The sequence below is a fragment of the Nyctibius grandis genome, chromosome 12, assembly GCF_013368605.1.
Source record: "Nyctibius grandis isolate bNycGra1 chromosome 12, bNycGra1.pri, whole genome shotgun sequence".
Taxonomy (NCBI): Eukaryota; Metazoa; Chordata; class Aves; order Nyctibiiformes; family Nyctibiidae; genus Nyctibius; species Nyctibius grandis.
This window is the reverse complement of record NC_090669.1, coordinates 6,397,567-6,411,131: the sequence shown is the minus strand read 5'-3', so window position 1 is coordinate 6,411,131 and position 13,565 is coordinate 6,397,567. Positions and strand designations below refer to the sequence as shown.

The following is a 13,565-nucleotide window of genomic DNA, read 5'->3' as shown; positions in this document are numbered from 1 at the left end:
GCCCGTCCCCGCGGGTTCGCTGGGGCCGGTGGGGTCGCGGCGCGGAGCGAGTGAAACTTCGCCCCCGGGCGGCCGCCCCTCCCGCCCGGCCTGCGCGGTGGGCGGCGCGGGGAGCAGAGCCAGCCACGCCGCGCCGCCCTCGCCAGCTCCGCCGCCGCCCGCCTCCGCCGGCCTGCGCCAGCCACCCTGCCACCCGGTAAGTGCCGCCCTCGGCCAGCGGCTCCCTGGGCGCCCGGGGGGAATCCCCGAGGGGGGAGGGGAAGCCGCCGCCGTTCCTGTCGCCGCTTCTGAGCCGCCGCGTCTGCCCGAGGCCGCCCCGGCGGGGAGCTGTCAGGCGCGGGGCATCTCCTCCTCCTCCTCCCCCCGCGCGTGTGCCTCCTGCCGGGTAGCGGCGGGGGCTCCCGGCGCTGCTGCCGCCGCGTAATGGCGAACCGGGCGGTAAGTACGTGTGAAGGGACGGGCTGCTCCCCGCCGCCTCCGGAGCAGGCCGCGCTCCAGGTGCCGGAGACACCGGCTGGCCCCGGCGCCCCGTCAGCCCCCTCCGCCCCTCCTCCCGCCGGGAGACGGCGCGGCGCGGCCTGCTCGCCGCCCAGGCTCTCCTGCTGCCGCGCCTCGACCTGCTTCCGCCCCTCGCCGACACCGGCGGCTGAGCCGGCGGGCGCGGGGCTCCTCGCCGGTCCCTGGGAGGAGGAAGGGGGGCGGCGGCGAGGCGAGCTTTTCCTGGGGGCGGCGGGGGAGGAGCGGGGCAGGATGGAGGCGGCGGGGGCGCCCGGGGATGCGGTCCCCGTCCTCCCTGCCCCGCAACGGGGCTGAGGAGGCGGCACGGGGCCCGCGGGCGGAGGGGCGGCCGGCAGGTAGGGGCAAAGTTTGGAGGGGAGGAATGGGGCCTTCCCTAGGTAGCCGGGTGGGGGAGAGGCAGCATGCCCTGCCCCTGGCCTCTTTCAGGTAAGAAGATGGCAGGGTGAAGGGAAGAGGGCTGGTTTCCTCCTCAGGGAGGTCGGAGGAAGAGGTTAAATGTCCCTCAGCGAGAAGGTGGCAGCGGGAGGAAAGGGTTGGGTGGAGGAAGGTAGAGCAAGAGCATCCCCAGCCACCTTATGTCGTTCAGGAAGGGGGCTGTGTGGCAGGGAAGGGATGTGGCACCCTCCAAGGCAGAAAAGTGGGAATGTTAGACCTGGTTTCTCGCTATGCAAGATGATGGGGTGGGTAGAGGGAGGAATTAAAATCATTTTCTCGGGCAAGCGAAGCAGTAGGAAAAAGAGGAGCCGAGTTTGGCAGCCCACTGGCTTGGATCCATGACAGCAGAAAACGTGGGAGCTGGGGAAGGGAATATGGAAGGGGAGGGTTGGCATTGGGTGAGGTGTGTCTGGGAGAGATGGAGGTGGGCACGCAGTCTGCTGTCCTTCTGGGCTGGGAGATTTCTGGGGTGAGGAGAACCGGTGGCATGTGGCTGCAGGTTCCCACTGCATGGGTGGAGGCTTAAAAAGGGACTTGGCTGTGAAAGTGCAAGGTTGGAATTTATGGACTGGCATTTTCCAGATAGGGGTCGCAAGCTGACTTCCTTCGGGGATGGCAAGGAGAGAGGATTTTGAGGCTAGCTTGGTACTGTATGTATATAGCACTGGGTGGATAGATGACATGCATCTTTATTCTAGCGAAGTGGAGAAATTACGCTATTTCCTACCAAGGCTTAAAGTAGTGAAATGTTAAAACCTCTTCATTGCCTCTTCACACACAAATTGTTGTGAACAGGGATAAAAAACAGGTGAAGAGAGTCCATTTGGCTGTATAGCTTTGACATTGAGGTTGGTGCATATACTTTCAGTTCGTAAGAAATGGTTTGCATTCCTCACTGTCTTTGTATCATAAGGGCCTTGAGTCTTTAGCAACTAAAAACTTCCTTCAGTTCGTGAAAGTTGTTTAACTTCATCGGTGTGAGAAAATACAGCTCAGTCTCCCTCCCTTATGTAGAAGAGATCTGAACCCTGTAGTGTTACAGTGCGTGCTCATGAGGGACAAAGCAACAATCTGTGTAAAGGGATAAGGTTTCTAATTCTTCTCTTGTGTCTTTTTTGAGACTTTGTAAGAAGTGGCCGTAAAAAGTAATCCTCCTCTCAGGAAAACTAGGCCCATCAGTGGTAAGAGCTCTCTGCATCTGTTTTTAAACCTGTGTCATTTGACACCATTGAGTTCCCATTTGGCAGGTGTGAGGTAGGATAGTTATTTTACCTTATTTTAAATGTAATCATTTGTATGCAGATATAATTTAGCATTCAAGGCAGAATATTAACATTCAGTCATCTTTGAGCAATATCTGGTTTTTTAACCTGGCTCTGGATTTTAATTTATTGGTGCATAGGTCAACTTTTTGCTAGTTTCTTTCACAATGTAAATATTTTAAAATTAATAATTATTCCTATCGTATACTTTGTTAACTGTTAAAGAATGAGTAGCAAGTAGTATCTTTTGGTTTTACCTACTCACAAAGTTTCTACACACCCCTAATAATGACTTTTTCATTGTTCCTGCATCTGGCAGATGAGGCTTCTGAAGTGCCGTGCACTTCCATGCCCAGTTTTTGTAAACCGAAGAACAAAAATTCATATAGATGTTCATGAAAGCTAACCAATTCAGGGATCAATGTGCCAGGCCCTATGTATAAATCAAGGGCACACAGAGAAGTTAGTGGGAAGTAAGGTAGTCTGTGAACTTAGGTATCAGCAACTCTGTGGTTACTGCCCATTGTGAACTCTCTAACCTTAAAGTAAATGTGAAGTAGCTTTCTCTTTTTTTCCCCATTGGTGGGTAAGCTACATCAATTTAATTTGCATTTATAAGATAAGGGCAGGCACATAGGTGGTTACAGTGCATCTGTGCTGGTTTAGTTTGTGCGAACTTGTTTGTGTTTAACCAAGTAGTTCAATTTATGAGAATTTATGCTGCTCTTCTTGATGAAGATGTATTAACTTATTTCACTCTGAGTAAAGCTGTCATTTTTACTGTAAAAAAGAACTGGAATTTTAAGTCTCACAATTTATCAAGAATTTTGAGGAATCTCAGCACCTACTGATTTCACATGAGCTAAATGCTCCTGAAGATCAGTCTAAGAATTCAGTCATAGAGAAATGTTGATGAAAGCACAGTGTGGTTTTTAAAAAGTATTTTTAGTGATGTTATCTAAAAGATGTATGACATGAACCACTACTAAGAGACTATAGAGGCCCTAAAACAGGCATTGTTCATTTGTTTCCTTTTATGAGAGACAAGTTAGTGATGCGGGCAGATTAAAACAAAAAGATTGACACGCTGCTTTAAAATTGCCTTGTTCGTGCAACCTGTGAAGTAAATAGGTGCACTTTTATTCTTACTTGCTTTATATGGCTAATTGTAATTTTTTTTTTTTTTGGTGTATGTTACAATTTTACAATACAAGTTTTCACTATAATTAAAGTATGTCTGTCCTTCAGACACTTCAAAAGTACAGGTAAGCTGGACAATTATATATTTTATGGGTCAGGATTCCTTACAGTGCTGCTTTTCTCTTTTCTGTCAGTCTTGTAGAAATAAGTGTCCAAACACTGCATCATTGTCTTTCTTTGATGCTTTTCGTGCAATTTAGGTTGAGGAGAAGTTGGATCTGGTGGAGTTGAACAGCGTGATCCTACTCATCACTGGATTGCAGTATTCTACTTCTTTCCTCCACTATATATGAACTAAATTCTCAGTAGCGTTTGGTACTTACGTTTATAAATCATCTAGCTGAAATATTTTTCTGTGTTTAACTGAAATCTGGTAACCCTTAGCACTCACTGTCTTTTCTAACTAAACTAGTTTTGTGGATACTTTCTATTCTTTCACTGACTTACCTTTGTTTGTCCTTGTAATGGTCTTGGTTCTGTCAAACTATGGAGCTGTGAGTGTAATGAACACTTAGAAATCTCACACTCACTTGGGCTCGTGTCGTGTACTCTCAATTCTATTTTCTAGTGCTCTTCCTGTAGTTACAAACAGTGCTTCAGGAATGCCTGGTATCTGTGTACACACAAATGGGTGATGGAGAAACAGTCTGTTTATTTAGTCAAACATTCAAGAATTGATAGTTAGAATTACTGGAAATATTTTAGGATATTATTGAAGTATTCTCTTTCCCCTTCAGCAAAATAAACTATGATGTGAAGAAGTAATTACTTTGCTGATACAACAACCACCGGAAGGAGTTTGCAGCTCTTGCTTTGTCTGAGGGAATTGCAGGATTCTCATGTTTTATTCGTCTGGCCAATTCATAAATGTGAGAGCGAGCTGGCCAGCCAAAAGTCAAACAGGCTGAACATGCAACTTTCTTATTTACAGTAGTGCAGGGAGGAGAGATCTTTTTTTAAGCAGTGTTTTTTTTCTAAAGTATTACTTGAAAAAAGTATAATGTGGTTTACAATGACCATGTTTTTGAGTAACTGCAGTGTTGAAAACTTGCAGAAGACCAGCTCTAAATCAAACACTTTTTAACAATGTGGTTAGCGGAGCTACAGCTTGACTTCAGAAACATTAGCATCTTAGTAGTACTTTCAAAACATATATATAGTAGTATTCAGATGGATACACAGCTACCAATTAGAACGAGGTTTAGTGATCAAGTAAAAGGCTACTTTTGGCAGCACCTTGGAACTGAGTTCCTCTTTCAGTGCTGCCTTTACATTATGTTCACTTACTAAGCTGCAAGAAACAAGGGAGGAAGCATTTTTTTTGAAACTCAGAATTCAGCAGAAATACATTGGTATGATATGGCATCTGTTAGTGAGCAAATGTGTTGGGATCTGCAACTTCATTCATACAGATTACCAAAGAGATATCAAATACTAATGTCTTTAGGCCACCAGTGTACATGCATCTATCTTTTTTTAAGATACATGTTTTTGTTTTAATCTTAAATCAACAGTTAAAATTTGCAGGAAGATGGAAAAATGTTCCTATCCTTTTTCTGAAGACAAATAGTAATCTTGACTTTGCTCTTTATCTGAGTCATATTAGAAAATGTAGTAACTCTGGTTACCAAATTATTTCCTTCGCAACGCATTCTTGGGCGCTTTTCCTTGTGTTGCATGAGCAATATTAAAAGGTTGGTTCACTCTTTTCTGTTGGTCACTAAAATTCAGGAGTTCCTCCAAAATTTATTCTGCAAATGGGTTTTGAAGAGTAAATTATTTTATTACATTTGATATTTAACACTCTAATGAAGAGAGTTTTAAACTTCAGAAAGATTACATCTGTATAATGGCATGAAACTCTACTCAACTGATATTCCATATGTAAGAAGAAATCTGAGAATTAAATAGGATATATTTTTGTTTTCAGTTGCCCTGTAGCAAAGCCATTGTAGTTAGTGGCTTCCACCAATGTTAAAAACAGCATTAGGTAAGACAGTGGGCCTGATTCCATGTAATACGGTGTTGCTGGCTTCAGCGTGTAGAGTTTGAAAGCATTTTTTGCTGGTTTTCAGAAGCTAAACTAAAATTTAGCTTCAGAGCCAGATTTTTAGGTAATTTTTTAAGAACTAATTGATAGATACCCTTGAGGCACAGATGAGTATTGTCCCATTTCACTGAGGGAAGTTTTTTAAAATTCTACTTTGTCAGACTCTTGTGGCAGAGTATTGATGTTACAGTAGAAGTCTGGAGTCTCTGCCTGTTGCAAGTGAATTCAGGAACATATCCTGAATGTACTGGAAGCTGTGAAACAAGATGGAAAATGCTGTTTTGCTTGAGTTATAGGTTTTAATTGATTTCTTAATTTAAGAAGAGTGTATTGAACAAGTCATAAACTTGGAGTATCTTGCTTTACATGTGCTTGGGAGGGACTTTTTTGAAACACTTTCATATCAAATCTCCTCATAAATATAAAAAAAACCAAAAAAAAAAACACAAACAAACAAAAAAAACAAACCCAAAACAAAACAGAAAAGTTGTTTGCAGCCTCTCTCTGAAAGGTATGCACTTCTGTTGAGGATGGAACTCCTTATGCCAGCTAATGTAGTTTGGGGTGGGAAGTCTGAACCTGTTCTGTTCAGTGGAGTACTATCACGGTATCCTGGTCTGGTTGTGTCAAGACTTGAGATTGTGCTCTTTTTTTCCCAAATCTTCACAGAGAAGATTTCTCTCTGTCAGTGTCAAGTCTTCACAACTGTTGGTCTGTACTCAGAGATCATGATCCATAGGCACCTGTAAAGCAGACATGATCCTTTGCATTGTTCTAGTTGGTACTTCCAGATTATAAACTTTCAGTAGTTCACAAAGATGCCTATCAGGCTAGAACATGAGAATTGTTGGAAGTTAATGTTTTATCAGATTGTGAATTAAAAGAGGGCTATGCTGTGAAGTCTTTTGTCTCTGATGGTTTGTAATGAAATCTTGGGTTAGGCTGCATGTCAGAATGAGAAGGCTTTTTTCTGGTTTTCAGTGGAAATGTTTTTTTCTGCATCTTAAAATTGCAGTGTAGTTCCTCAGGAAAGATAATGGAAATCAGAAACATATTTTGTAGGTCTAATTTAAGGTGTAATGCTGAAATTTATGGCAAAACTATAGAAACCCTGTAATGCTTACATCAGAAATCTGAACAGCAGGATTTTCTTTTTAAACTTATAAGGAAGCTTGTGTAACTGTGTTTCTAGTGACCAGAAGTAAACTGTAAATTACCAATTATGTTTACTGAGTATGTTTTTCTAACTCTTTTAACAACTAAGAGGGTAAAAAGAGACCTTCAATATCTGTACAGATACACTAAGATTTGTGGGCAGATATCTTAAAGAAAAAAGTTGGGGTTTAGCAGTATTCAAACTGAAGGGACCTGAAGAAAAGAACATTTTGGGCAAAAACATTGGGAAATTTTGTTCTCTGTGTTAGAAAAATAAGCAGGAACTCACTGAAGTCCTGAAATTTATGAAAGTCTTCACAGGTATGCTTTGGAGAAGCAAAATGGCAATAATGTTTAAAGAGCAGAACTGGTTACTAGTATAGCTTCCTTCAGTAGTTGTGTGGCCAAAGCCCTGAACTTCTTAACAGTTATTTTCACTAAAATAAACTGACTCGGGGATAAACATTGTTCTTTTCAAGAAGATTCTCCTAACTTTTGGTATCTTTCTAGCCACAATCAATTGTAGCAAATTAAGATGTTGTCATTCTCTGAATTATTATTGTCCCTTTATTGCAATTAATGCCCACAAAATATAAATGACAAAATAGGATGTATGTATACACCTCAGTCATTTTAATGCAAAGTTTAATGGGTTTGTTTAAACTAACAAGAGGAAGGGTTAAAACTAAATTATGAGACTATACACTGAAGCAGCTGATGCACACGTACATGTTTTGTTCTGCAGGCTGTGCTTTGAGGGCCATAACCTTTGGCAGAGAGGTGAAGAAGGTAGTTAAAAATAGTAACTTCTTAAACTGCTACTGTTAAATTTTCTAAAGGGTATTTGCAAAGACTGAAGCCATAAAAGCACACAAGGATTTTGTACAAAACTAAATTGTTTTATTAAATTTATGTGATGTTTTAAAAAATAGAGAAATTGGGATTAAAGTGGTTATTCTAAACTAGTTGAAATGAATAGTTTAGTTCCTGTTACACTAGCATGTGTAAGAGTCTGTGTTTTAGTGCCCAAAATGAGAAAGATTACTGTTGTTCAAAATTTTTTATTAGTAATAGTAATGCTTTAGGTTTCCATCAAGAACATAAGGAAATCCATGTGCACTTAGGGAAATGTGTATTTTTCTTTCAGTATTTTATGAAGAAACTATATTAGTTGGGCTATGGAAGATAATTTTTAAAAAATTTGTTAAGATACTTTAATAAGTATCTACGCATGCTTGTATCAAATTTAGTTCTTGTTCTACTTAAGAAAGTATAAGCTTTGTCGTATATCAGTGAATTTTCCCAATTCAAGGTTTAAAAGCAAGCATTAAGACTTTCTTCCAAAGAAGGACACTTACAGAACATTTTTTTACCCTACCTCATTTAACAGATATATATACATATATATTTTTATACATATGTAAATAAAAGTTCACATGCAATACAGCTTATTTGAGAATCTATGGAGATAGATCCCATTTTGCTTCTTAAGAAAGCTCTTAAGTTCCTTTTGTGTGTCTTTCTCTTTGGCACTTAGTATAATCATCAGTGATTCTTCTGCTGTCTGAAGCAATTTCTTGTGTTTTACATTTAGAATAATGTATTGTAGATATGGTGAATGTATATTTAGTTATATGTATTTTTTCTTCTTTTCAACATAGGATTTTTCAAATGTTTAAGTACTCCACAATTGTCTCCATATTGGAAGCTGTTCAGTCAAGTGGACACTGTCCTAAAGAGTAAGAAACATCTTTTTTTCTCTTTATTTTGAGGATTCATGGAGAATCTAGTTGAGGGAAGGATCCAAAACAGCTATGTTTTGGATAGCCAAGAACTTAAGATAATGTTTATATTTTATGGTAGTTACAGGTGAATTAGGTTTCTTTTTTTGCTGTTGAACTCTTATAGCTAGGAGAAATAACTTGATTGCAAGTTTTTATTTTTTCCTTTTTTCAATTAAAAATAAATTTTGGAATGCCTCTATTCAGTTAATTTATATATTGTAAAACCTTTATACTATAACTTAGTTTAGTCGACAAAGAACTTCTAAATAAACAGAAGTTTAGGAGTTAAAAAATATATTGAAATTCTGCATAAAACCTGACAGTTAAATAATTTCAAACTTGATTCTGCTTCTGGAGGTGAAGAAGACTTTTGCATGATGGGAGTTCTAGCATAGAAAAAGAGAACAACTAGAGGAAGTTTTACAAAATTTACAAAAGTGATACAAAATTTGTATGACTTCACATAGCAAACAAAGATGGAAGTATTTTAGCAACCTTCACCTACATATGTGTTTGGGTACATGCTTATTGTTTATGAATTTTAGAAAAAAGCCTCTGAGCGTTACTTAAGCGTCCCTATTAACATAGAGCAGTGACATTTTAGTTTAGCAGCCTTGGAATAAGTCTTGAAGTTACTGAATAATAAAAGGGGGATAAATACAAAATTTATGTACCAAATTAGTACTGAATAAATTTTTTTTACTAGAACATTGTAGGCTTTTGATAGCTGTTATAACCAATTTATATCTTTGACATGTTGCAACATTGTCTCAAAGATGTGGGGAGAAGAAATAGTCTTTGTGTTAAAATCTGCTTCTTAATGTAGTGATATCTGCTATCTTATCTTTTAATAAAGCTTAAAGGTTGAAGTATATTAATATTCTTGCAAAGGTGTTCAGGAGTTTGTCATCAGGAAACTATATTTAGGGAGAGGGAAATGTGTATTTATTGGGATTGGAGGATGCTCTGTGCCTTGGAGAGAATGATCATGTCTTTGAAAGGGTAGCATTGTTTATGGAAAAACACACTGGTATAGAATGTAAGTTCATATACTAACCTTTTGTCTGTCTTCTAATGTTAGAGGGTGTTTTTGTTTGCTTTGAGACTTTTACACACAGGCCCTAGAAGCCTTTATTTTCACCCCGTGCACATTTTCCCATGAAAGAGAACCCCTCGAAGTTGAGCTCCTCTACCTACTGTCAAGGCAAGGAGTAGGATAAAACTGTCATGCAAATATGGTCCCCTAGAAAGGCAGTGTCAGTTCCTATGGGCAAGTACCTCTGTCAGTATGTAATAGCATACTGCTGTTAAAAGACAATATGTACAGGGCTTTTTGCATTGACAGGTTTAAAAGCTAACCTCAAAACCTTTTGCTTTTGGTCCTTATATCGTGTCTTAAAGTTGCGCTAAAACTTTTAGTATTCTGGCACAGACTACCCTTCAACCTTAGAGGTTTGTAGGGTTGGGTTTTTTTCAGTGGTCAGGCACTTTACTTGCCTAATAAAATTATGGCTACTAGTGATTGTGTATTGATTCTGGTGCTCTTGTTTTTATGGTTATCTATTACGTTTTTGAGTTCAAAGTATTGCATTTGCATATATACTCCTGAAGTTGGTTATTGTGTGACTTGTTTACCATGTTTCATTTTCAGGCCTCTAATGATGAGGTACCCATCTGGATTTAAAGCACATCTCTGAGCTTCTTAATTCTTCATTAAAGAGATGTGTTCTATATTCATGGGTAAGGATATTTTTTATCTTGACTTGGGCCCTTTTCTTAAATATCTTGTGATATATTTTTAATTTAGAAGATTTCAGCAACTCTTTTTTGTCTTATAATTTAATCAGGTACTTATTATAGTCTAGCGTTCTTTAGGTGCCCGCACTAGCTCTTAATTTTGAGCCAAGCTAATTATTAAGCTTGGAATTCATGTATCTAAATATCAGTGCTCTAACTAAATAACTCTAACTTGTAGTATTACAGATAGAGAAACAGCATGATGGCATATAGGTAAATAATTTAAAAACTGGTCTGTGATTTAGATGTGTTTTCTGATATATGCAACAATTCTATAGGCTTTAATTGGGCATCTCACCATACATCTTTTGAATTTGGAGTTTTGGGAAGAAAGAAACTGTGTCCTGGAAAGCAACAAAAGGAAGGAATGTGAATTTTGTGCAATTAAAAAAACAATACTTTTTTTTCAATAATATGAACTGTATTTCATCTGAAGAAACTTTGTGGTATTGCACACCCCCCAGTTCAAAACAGTAGAAACAAAACAACCACAAAAATCTCACTAGAAAATATGAATTTTTCTAAATACTACTAGTATTTTAATTTTTGTAGGTATCAAAATAGCTAAGATTACATCATACATCACAGAATTCGTTATGTGTTCTCCCCATATATTAAGCACTGCTTGCCAAAATATAATTTTGAGACTTTATAAATTTACCTTGAGTTAAAAATTAATGTTAAAATGGATCTCTTAAAGAAGTATAGTAAGTGGCCCAAACATATGCTGTGGGACTTCGTGGTATCATGCTGGTTTATGCAGAGAGTTCTGTGATACACTTTCTTTTGGTGTGGTTTTGCTCTCTTCAGTTTAAGCAAAGCTTCTCTCAGTAAAGAAGTTGCCCCATTCACAGTGAAGGCAAACATCTTCGAGAATGGTAGAAATTTGTCTTTAGTTGATTGGAAGATGGATTTTCTTTCCAAGTGAAATGTCATTTGTCATGTTGGTTGACTTGAACTTTTATGAATGACCATAACAATTGACAGTTACTGAATATTTTTTTTTCTATAAGTCTTTAATATTTATTTCCCAGAGGCTACCTGCTTCAGGAGAAAGGAGGAGAGGTGGTAGAAGGGAGTTTGTGCATGTCTGGGAAGTAGAGGGGGGAAACAGTTACATGAGGTGTTTAGTGGAAGCAAAACAAGTGTAGGTATGAGAACAGACTACTCTGAATTACTATGACAAGCACACACAAGCCAGTTTGCTCCAGTTTTATGCTCTTACTCAGAGCTGGAACTGTAGCCATGGACTCAAACCAAGTCCTGAGAGTTTAATTTTGGACCTTCAGTTTCAAATCTTTCTCTTCTTAATCTTCAAATCAAAATACAAGGTACTTGAGTTATCTTTTGAGTATTTAGTGTGATGTCTGTGAACTCTGTAGCAGAACAGAATTCTGAATAAGGCCAGTATGTTGAGGGTATGATTTTACTAAAGGGATGGCTCTTTAGTTGAAAAGAATTGTAAATGCATACCAATGAAAAGCAATTTTAAAATAAAATAATGTGTATTTATGTGTATCATTGGCTGTGTATTTTTTTATATTTAATGAAACAGGCTACCCAAACAAATTTTCTCCTAATTTTAGTGATAACAATAAGAGAAAATGCATCTTTTCATCCATATTTAGGTACAGATACCATGGCACTCTTGTACTAAGACTTACTGCTTTCTGTTAGGGAATAAAAGAGTTCATAGCTACTAAATGTCTAAATGTTCCTTTTTTTTTAATCCTCTACACATCTGGGATTTTGAGGAAATTGCACTGTCCCTTTGTGCATTTTAAATTTAATACGTACATTGATCTTTAAATCTATAATAGAATATCATTTATATTGGCACATCACTGGGAAGTAACTTCTGTATTATTTAATTTACTGCAGCTTTTTGAACTTGGCCAAAGCTTTAGTTATAATTAAATCTGACAAATGATAGTGTAATTGTCTTTAAATTTTAATATTGGGGAGGGAATGTCTCTATCATTTCTGAATATTATGCAGAAGTGATCAGGTTTTTGAGTACCTGTTTTTTAACACGCTGTGTTGTCTACCTCTTTTGACACAGTGTTCCATCTGCTAATACATGAGCAAATCATACAAAGCCACAAACCTGTCATGCTGTTGTATGCTGCGTAGAACTTAGCAAATAAAACGATTTTTTTCAGTCTCTCTGGCAGATCTCGTTTGAAAGCAAGTCTGTTATGCCTGGTTGCATTGCTTTCCTAAAAAAAAAAGAAACCACTTTGCATATAATGTAAAACTCTTCCCTAGTTATGACTATCTGTGTTTACCCCTTCTGTGTCCCTTACCTGTAGTCTGGATTTCTGTTATGTCATGCTTTTATGACTTCAGTTTCGATTCCTTCTGTATACCAACTTGTCCCTAGCTTCTTTCTGAGATAGCTTCTGTTATCTGTCTGGATAGCTGTTGTTTCAACTTCTTTTGTAAAAAATGGCCATCAAAGTCACTGACTTCGTCCTGTCTATGGTACTGTCACACATCAGTCATGTGAAGCAGTGATACTTAGTCTATCAAAGTGTGGATGTCATGGTAATGTGCTGAATCTTTACCTGATTTATTTGCTTATAGCTAGAGTAGCTTGTTTTCTGTTGTCACTTCATCAAGAGTAATCAACAATGCAATTAATGAAATAAAACACATCAGTAGTTTTTATTATCTTGTATTTTACTGCTACTCCCACTTCATTTTTTCAAAGCAAAATTTCATATCTTTGTTGCATTCTGTTTTCTTATGTGTTCATCCTTTTTTGATGTGTTCTGTAAAATAAATCTTTCTTTTTCTTCTGGTCTTAAAATCTTGTACTGTTCCCTTCATTCTGCTCTTGCTTGTGTCTGTAACTACAGCTTGTCTTTTTACAACTCAGATCTACCGCACACTAACGTAGTAGAAAAGAGGATCATCTCTTTGAGACTTTCAGGCTATCTATTTTTTCTTGGTCTTTCTTTCTGGCAAGAATAAAGGGTTGTTACTAAACTCTGATGGGCAACCAAAATGCAGACAGTTTCTCCCCCCACCGTTGCAAGGAGTTGCATTAACTTTGTTGACTTGCAACCTCAGTTTCCTAACCTAGCTCTGGTATTGGTTCATTCTTCTTGCACACACACTTAAGGAAAGGAATCAAACTGGGCTGAGTGTAGCCGGTTTAATTTCTAAGTGGTTTTGGATATAATAAGTAAAATATGAAAAAGATCTTAAAGTTTAAAAAAGTTAGAATTACAGTAGTTGTACATGATAGCTGCTTTTGCAGATTAAGAGGAACAACAGTAGTGCATTGATTTATATTCTGGTTGTAATTGAAAAGATAGCTTTAGACCGTGCAGAATACAACATTGTTTGTTTTTAAAT

General features: G+C 38.6%; 1 protein-coding gene across 3 annotated transcripts in view; it reads left to right on the top strand.

The window, feature by feature from the left end:
• The first annotated feature begins 363 nt into the window (after positions 1-363).
• The window catches only part of CHD9 (chromodomain helicase DNA binding protein 9), a 106,132-nt gene continuing 92,930 nt past the window's right edge, over positions 364-13,565 (top strand). For all 3 annotated transcript variants that reach the window (XM_068411489.1, XM_068411490.1, XM_068411487.1), the window contains exons 1-3: positions 364-438; positions 8,283-8,360; positions 10,057-10,145. The gene's annotated coding sequence lies outside the window, so the exon portion shown is untranslated. The remainder of the gene's footprint in view (positions 439-8,282; positions 8,361-10,056; positions 10,146-13,565) is intronic.